The sequence below is a fragment of the Triticum dicoccoides genome, chromosome 7B (genome assembly GCF_002162155.2).
Source record: "Triticum dicoccoides isolate Atlit2015 ecotype Zavitan chromosome 7B, WEW_v2.0, whole genome shotgun sequence".
Taxonomy (NCBI): Eukaryota; Viridiplantae; Streptophyta; class Magnoliopsida; order Poales; family Poaceae; genus Triticum; species Triticum dicoccoides.
The window spans coordinates 714,747,810-714,756,572 of record NC_041393.1 but is presented as its reverse complement, the minus strand read 5'-3'; positions in this window follow the sequence as shown (position 1 = coordinate 714,756,572).

Below are 8,763 nucleotides of genomic sequence, written 5' to 3'. Positions count from 1 at the left end.
AAGTATGCTGCTCAAAATGTTATTCATCTCTATTTTAAAATCAAGCTCTAGCACCTCTACAAATCCCTGCTTCCCTCTGCGAAGGGCCTATCTATTTACTTTTATGTTGAGTCATCACCCTCTTATTAAAAAGCACCCGCTGGAGAGCACACTGTCATTTGCATTCATTACTATTAGTTTATATTGGGTATGACTAGACTGGATCTCTTTTACCATGAATTACAATGTTTAGTCAGTCCTTGTTCTTTAAAGGTCCTCTGCATTTATGTTTTGCGGTCTCAGAAAGGGCTAGCGAGATACCATCTTGTTATATCATATTATGATTGTTTTGAGAAAGTGTTGTCATCTGAGTTTTATTATTATTGCTCGCTAGCTGATTATACCATTGACATGAGTAAATATGAGACCTGAGTGTTATTATGAATATGATTAGTTCATAACCTTTGCTGAAAACTTGAATGCTGGCTTTACATATTTACAACAACAAGAGCAAACAGAGTTTGTAAAAGTTTTTCTTTATCACTTTCAGTTTATCAACTGATTTGCTTGAGGACAAGCAAAGGTTTAAGCTTGGGGGAGTTGATACGTCTCCAACGTATCTACTTTTCCAAACACTTTTGCCCTTATTTTGGACTCTAACTTGCATGATTTGAATGAAACTAACCCGAACTAACGTTGTTTTCAGCAGAACTGCCATGGTGTTGTTTATTGTGCAGAAAACAAAAGTTCTCGGAATGACCTGAAAATCCACAGAGATAACTTTTGGAAAATATAAAAAATACTGGCGAAAGAATCAAGGCCAGGGGGCCCACACCCTATCCACGAGGGTGGGGGCATGCCACCTCCCCCTAGGCGCGCCCCCCTATCTCGTGGGCCCCCTGATGCTCCACCGACCTCAACTCCAACTCCATATATTTCGTTTCACGGAGAAAAACATCAAAGAGAAAGTTTCATCATGTTTTACGATACGGAGCCGCTGCCAAGCCCTAATCTCTCTCGGGAGGGCTGATCTGGAGTCCGTTCGGGGCTCCGGAGAGGGGGATTCGTCGCCGTCGTCATCATCAACCATCCTCCATCACCAATTTCATGATGCTCACCGCCGTGCGTGAGTAATTCCATCGTAGGCTTGCTGGACGGTGATGGTAGTGTGACGCCCTCGATTCAATCGTACACTAATCATACACGTAAGTGTGTACGATCAAGATCAAGGACTCACGGGAAGATATCACAACACAACTGTAGACATAAATTAAAATAATGCAAGCTTTATATTACAAGCCAGGGGCCTCGAGGGCTCGAATACATAAGCTCGAATACACAAGAGTCAGCCGAATCAACAATATCTGAGTATAGACATAAGTTAGACAAGTTTACCTTAAGAAGGCTAGCATAAAAACATCTATGATCGAAAAGTCAAGGCCTCCTGCCTGGGAGCCTCCTAAATACTCCTGGTCGTCAGCGGTCTCCACGTAGTAGTAGGCACCGGCGGTGGCATCTGGCTCCTGGGCTCCGACATCTGGTTGCATCAACCGGAAAGAAAAAGAAAGGGGGGAAAACGGGGAGCAAAGCAACCGTGAGTACTCATCCAAAGTACTCGCAAGCAAGGATCTACACTACATATTCAACATTATCAAAGGAAGGCTGTATATGTGGACTGTGCTGCAGAAATGCCAGAATAGAGAGAAGGCCGAGTCCTATCGAAGACTAGCATCTTCTGGAAACCACCATCTTGCAGCAACAGGAGGGAGTAGAGTAGCATAAAGTAAAGTAGTAGTAGTGTTATCAATCTCGGGCAGAGATCCTTTCTCGACTCCGTGTGAGAAAGAAATCCCAGAGCCATACTATCCAGTTATCACCTCATGACAATCCAATTCTCATCACAAGTACCCAGTTCTAGTTGTATCGATCGGGATACAACTCCAAGTGTCCGTTACCGTAGGACATGCTATCGATAGATGTTTTCTTCCCTGCAGGGGTGCACCAACTTACCCACCACGCTTGATTAACTCCGGCCGGACACACTTTCCTGGGTCATGCCCGGCCTCGGCCAAACAATACGCCGCAACCCGACCAAGGCTTAATAGAGAGGCCAGCACGCCAGACTAAACCTATGCCCCTAGGGGTCATGGGCCATCTCCCCGAAAACTCCTGCATGTTGCGTACACGCCCGGTGAGCAGACCTATCTACCTCCTTCAACAAGGCAAGAGCTTACACAGTCCAACCCGGCGCGCGCCGCTCAGTCGCTGATGTCTATTAAGCTTCGGCTGATGTATACGACGCAGAACGCCCATACTATGCCCACGTGATGGTTAGTGCTATCAGGCCAGAGGCCCCTCGGATCAAATATCGAAATCGTAGTGGATTAGGAACGCGCGGTAACAAGCAAAGACTCACAAAAGATGTGACCCCGTCGTCCCATCTTGAGGACTTGCGGCAAGGGCTAAGAATGCCCAGCTACGCCTCATAATTATCTCGCGAGCACCCTCCAGGTCAACCCGTCTCCACATCACTCGCGGGTACCCCTCAGGGTCGACCCGCCTTTCCAAGTAGCAGTTGTAAAGTCCAAGTATCCGTGTGTCCAATCATCAAGGGGAAAACACGAGGAATCACCGCCGGTGAACTCCACTCGATGTAATCAACAAGGTGAACGTAAGAGGAATCACCCCCGAGGTTCACACTTGAGGGTTTGCATGACAGAGTCGTATCAGAAGTGGTTAAGGCGGAATCACCCTCAATGACCACGACCGAATAGCTACACTACAGGGTTAACATCAGAAGTGCTGTAGAGGTCTCACCCTCGGCACTCGATAGTAACCCAACAGTGTCGAGCAACTAAGGGGAAAGTGATGTGTGGTGTCAGGGACTGGTCTTCGATCCCGTTGATCGGGTCTTCAATGATGAAGCAGGGGCAACAAGGACAAGGTGGGGGTCACTGATGGATCACTAACCAACCTATACTAAGCAGTTTAGGATAAGCAGGTAAGGTACAACAGCAGATACAAAAGCAGGCTATGCATCAGAATAGGAGCAAACAATAACAGTAGCAAAATCTAATGCAAGCATGAGAGATGGAATGAGCGATATCGGGATGATCAAATGGGGGGCTTGCCTGGAAGCTCTGCTGAAAAGGAAGAAGTGACGTCGTCGATGTAGTCGATCACGGGGGTATCGGCAGCGGACTCGGGGTCTACCGGAAAGAAGTAACGGAGGGGGAACACAATAAATAACAGAGCAATCAAAGCATCTCAAAGCATAATAGGGAAATACGCGGTGTTAGGGGTGCCCTAACGCGGTAGTAGATGATACCAACGAAGGGGGGAAACATCCGAGAAATATTCCCGGTGTTTCGCATTTTCGGACAAACGGACCGGAGGGGGAAAGTTGCATTTTCGCTATGCTAGGGATGTGTGGCGGATGAACGGGCTACGTATTCGGATTCGTCTCGTCGTTCTGAGCAACTTTCATGTAGAAAACATTTTCATCCGAGCTACGATTATTTTTCTATGAATTATTAAAGTTTTAGCAATTCCTGAAATTATTATTGTTAATTCGAAATTAAAAGCTAAAATGCTAGGTGCACCCAGCACAGTGTACACCAAAGTGTACCCAGTGGCTGACAGGTGGACCAGAATGTTCCAGTTGACCAGTCAACATTTGAATGGTCAATAGGGGGTGGGGCCCCCTGTCATATACACAACAGTTAAATAGCATTTTAACCTAGTTTAATTAGCAGGTTAACTAAACTTAATTAGTTGACTATAAATAGGATTAATTTAGTTAATTAAGTAATTAATTAAATAAGTTTGTTTTTATTTTTAATAATTTTAAAACCCATTTTTTAATGGGGGCGGGCCCCACTGCTCAGCGGCACAAGGCCATAGCGGGCGCGCGGGCGCTGCATCAGGGCACGGCCAACAGGCAGGGCACCCCCGCTGGCCCAGACTAGCACGGCGCAGGAGGGCGCCGGCAACCACGGCGAGCAATGGCCCGGGACGATGGCGGGATAGCAGGGCGCGCACAAGGGAGGCAGGAGCGGTGGGACGCGGTTCGCGACGAGGGCGCAGTGGCGGGAGCACCGCGGGCGCGGTCGGTAGAGGCGGCCGTGGCCAAGCGCGGATGGGCGCGGCGATTTAACACGGGGACGGTGCTGCGACGGTGGATCCGCACGGAAGAGCTAGGGGAAAGGGGAGCAGGGCTCACAGCGGAGTCGTCGAGCAGATCAATGGGCTCGGGGGAGGAGCGATGGCGACGAATTTGAGGATGAAGCTCGTCTTGGCCGAAGAAGAAGACGACCGGTCCAGTCAATGTCGTGGCTCCCGGCTTGCGCTGGTTGGCGTAGACGAAGCGGAGGACGCCCGAAGCTCCTAGTCAGGGTGAAGTGGCGACGGGAGGTCGATGGCCGCGTGATCGATGAGGCCATGGCGATAGGGCTGCGGGTGCGGGCAGATCAGAGCGAGGGACATGAGGGTGAAGAGAATTGGTCTAGGGTTTCGGCCATGGGGGTCAGGGGCTCGGCCTAATGCTTCAAGGGGACCAGGGGATGGCCGGCACGCACCATGGACAGCCATGGCCGGTTGGATTGCCCTCCATGATCCCCTGTCTCCTGTACACAGGTGGGAGGAGAGGTGGAGGTGGGTTGGGCCGTCCATTTGGCTATATGGGCCAAGGTGCCTAGTAGATTAGGTCCTCTTCTTCCTCTTTCTCCTTTCTCTTTTCTTTACATTTCTACCATTGTTTTCTATTTAGCTACTATAGCAAATGAATTTAGTTACTTATGAAACTTAACACATGAATCAGGCACAATATTGTGGTGTTGCCTCAAAAGTTTCAGGGCCAAAGGAATTGTTCAAGCATTTTTAGAGATAAAAAACTGTCATTTATATGATGTTCGACCACTAAATAATTTCCAGGGGCACTTTAGGAATCCAAAAGAGGTTGGTTCCAACATGACAAATACCTAGGGATTATTTGCCACACTTTGAACATTTTAGTTTTCATGTTTGGCAAATTTGAATTTTGACTTTAAATTTGAGTTTGGAATTGAACAGTGATTGGGATCAAGTGAAGATTAGCAACAGTAATGTGATGACATGGCACCATTAACAGGGGATTACTGTAGCGTGACACTAGGGGTGTTACAAATCTCCTCCACTACAAGAAATCTCGTCCCGAGATTTAAGTGGGGAAGTATAGAGTAACTTCGGGAGAACTGACCCTTATAGGGTTAATTATCTGGTGAACAAATCAGGGAATGAGGCAGAAATACCTCTCGAGTTGAAACTTAATAAACATCGATAGCAAAGTATGAAGGTACAATAGGAAGTTTCAAGCGAATGGACAAACGATTGATACCTGAATAGAGTGTGAGAAAGGGGTTCAGAGCATCGGGAATAGATCATCTCTCGAAAGGTGGCTCGTGACATGATACGAAGCCAATTGCAAGAATATTTCGGAATCAAAGATATACAGAAGAGTCAGGTTCCTATCCTGTGGAACTGTGGGTTATGGGCCCACCTTGTGGGTTAGAAGTAGAAAGGGGGCCGATAGCAAGGCATGCCAGATGATAGACTGTCAGTTATGTCGGCAACAACGTTGGTACCAAGGGCGAGGGACGAAGAGAACCGTTTTCCCGCTCACTGAATGAGGCGGACCAATAGGCAAAGTTCTCGTCCATCGGTGGTTACCGGAATGTCAACAACAATAATAACAAGGTTTTACTGACAAATTGTACACCGAGGTAAGCAGGGAACTATTACTGCTTAGATCTCATAAACCACCAGAAAGGTTAAATAAAACAATGGAAAAGAAAAGGTGATAATTAGATTAATCAGAACATTGGAAAGGAAAATGTGTTTATTATGATAATCAGACCAATGGAAAGGAAAGGTGTTTATACACAAGTATTGGAGTATAACTTTCCCAGGGAAAGGCAGAGCATGATAGGGCTCCAAGTATTAAACCATTTAGAGAAAGGGGCAAGGAATTTATGAGGTTTACCCATACAACGGTATCCGGATGATAGATCCAGAACCTTTGGTAATGTACTACCAATGTTCTTGTCGATATTTGGAATACCACAGTCATGCTTCGTGGTAACATTAACAAGGTGTTTCAAGCAAGATTGAATCTGAAGGTCACAAGAGGTACAAAGGAACAATTCCAAGAATATCAAGGAATGTAAGATATAACCAAAACATGACCAAGTCTGTATTGGCAGGAAGTCAAGGCTGGTGTCGATGCGATGACAAAACGAATCATCGACAGGCAAGGATGGTATTTCTCCTCAAGAATTCGATTGATAACCTGGAAAAGCTCAGAATGTTGATGATGATCATGACATAATTGTCGAGAGATTTCATGAAGATGTAATTGATCGGCGATGACATCAAGTCAAAGGAATGATGAAGCGAAAGGTTATTGGAACCACGGGTAAGTCCCAAACTCGAAAGCAAGCTTGTTGTTCAAGGGGAAATGGTATGACGAGGAAGATCGACATAAGCTTAGCTCATCATCGAAAATTTTGTTCCGGGAAGAAGGACCTGGTAGCACAGTTAAAATTCTAGCATGATAATGACATAGCCGGCCAGGCTAGGAATGACTAGAAGGATTATTAAACTCATAAGCAATGAAAATTACTTAGAGTTTATAGAATCGAAGTGCAGAATCGATTCAACCGATTCACTTATCGGTGTCTTCGAGTGATTAATAACTCAGATCCCGGGGGAAATCTGAAATCGGTGAGGAGCAATACTAGATAAAGACTCATAGGAAGCAACACATTTGATGGATATTCTCGAGTTACCAGAGGGTAATACTCGAAGGTAGAGTAGAATAGATGCTTGGCAGGTGAAATGATCTGCAGAAGACAAGTACTTTAACTAGTCCGAGAAATGGTATCAAAGAAGAATAATATGGCCGAAACCATGATCGCAAAGGATCAACTCATAGATACAAGATGAGCTTGTACCAAAGAAATAATTATTTTTATGAGCAGCTTCCATGATAAGTTCTACATCAGGTCCATGGGCATGAACACAAAGGTTCAAGGTCGACTCCCACTTCTTCAATGCATAACATTTCATTCACTGCTCTAAATAAAAATGATTTCAGTGTCCAAACCTACATGGTGAATTACCAGAGGAGTATGACCCATGAAACCTTTCGGGTTCACACATTAAGGAAGGCATAGGTTCGACCCACCAGGGCATCTTAGAACATATACCATGAACTTTAGGATCAATTAACACATGTTTGAAGCAGAGCATGGTTGACAAAAGCATAGGATATAACTTGCCAAAGGCAGAAGACACAATTTACCAAAGGCATTATGTATCAGGGGAGAAACCCTCAAGGTTATTGGATATGTAGGACACTGTCGGATAAAATCCAACAAAGGATCTGGCGGCCCACCTAGGGTGTGTTTGGTTGCGTTCTCGTCTCCGCATAGTTATTCCCTCTTCATGCATGCTCAACTCAACACCCCTCTTCATGCATGCTCTCTTCATGCATGCTTCTAGTGTATTTGTGCTAAGATAGTGTGGACTCATGCACCCTCCATACACTCCACCAAACAGGCAAAAGTGGGTCTAGAAGGGAACTCTTGGACTCATGCACCCTTCATACACCCTACCAAACACACCCATAGGATCTGATGTGAGTATCAGTACTCAACCAGAAGAAAAAGAATGCGAAGGCTTCGTATTATAGAAACATCTGAATAACTCGATGCTTAAATGCGAAGAAATCATGATTTCAAATATAGAAGACCAGAAGTAGATGCTCTGATAAAAAGATAAGTAAGTTGAATAGCCCTAGGGATACAATTGAAGGCAATTTGATTGGTCGAAAAACAACTCTTGGTCAAATGACGTCCAATTCGGAAGGATGAATTCTATGATCCGACCGAGGATTGCGAGCATTCGCAACATATTGAATCAATGGACTCAAAAGGATAGTGACAAAGGATGCCAATAAGATTACTAGACTTATGGGATTATCCATAATGCAAGCAGGCAAGAAGAATCAAGAGTAATAGGCTGCAGAGGATTTTCGGAAGATCAGATAGTATTTCCAAGTATTTTGGAAAGCATATGAACAACTGGGGAGGAACGGGTTCAGTGAATTATCCGTAGTGCAAAAAGAAGCCGCAAAGCAGAAGGCACAAAGGATTCTCGGAACAACGGAGAGTACATCTTGTAATAATAGGAGCAACTAGGTATGAAGGTACAAGCGGCAAGGATGTTATTCACGGGGATTATCTGTGGTCAGGAACTGCAAGGTAGTGGCATAGGGTCTCGAGAAACATCGAGGACTATCTGCAGAATCTTCTGGCGAAGCAAGCGATCATCGGTAATGTTGGGGCTCTCCGAGAGGAAGTGGTTACAAGAACCTAATGTCAGATTTAGTAAAATGTTTAACCCGAATAGGAGAGAGTTCAGAGTCCCAGAGTATAGACAAGGAGTAAAAGATCCTAATACCACCCAATGGCGACGTGGGCCCGTAAGACTCACAACCAATGTTAGTAAAAGTTTGTAGTGACTAGACTCAACTTCGGCCTAGGAGTTGGAAAGGGGGCTACCTACAGGCAGTCGGCTCTGATACCAACTTGTGACGCCCTCGATTCAATCGTACACTAATCATACACGCAAATGTGTACGATCAAGATCAAGGACTCACGGGAAGATATCACAGCACAACTCTAGACACAAATTAAAATAATGCAAGCTTTATATTACAAGACAGGGGCCTCGAGGGCTCGAATA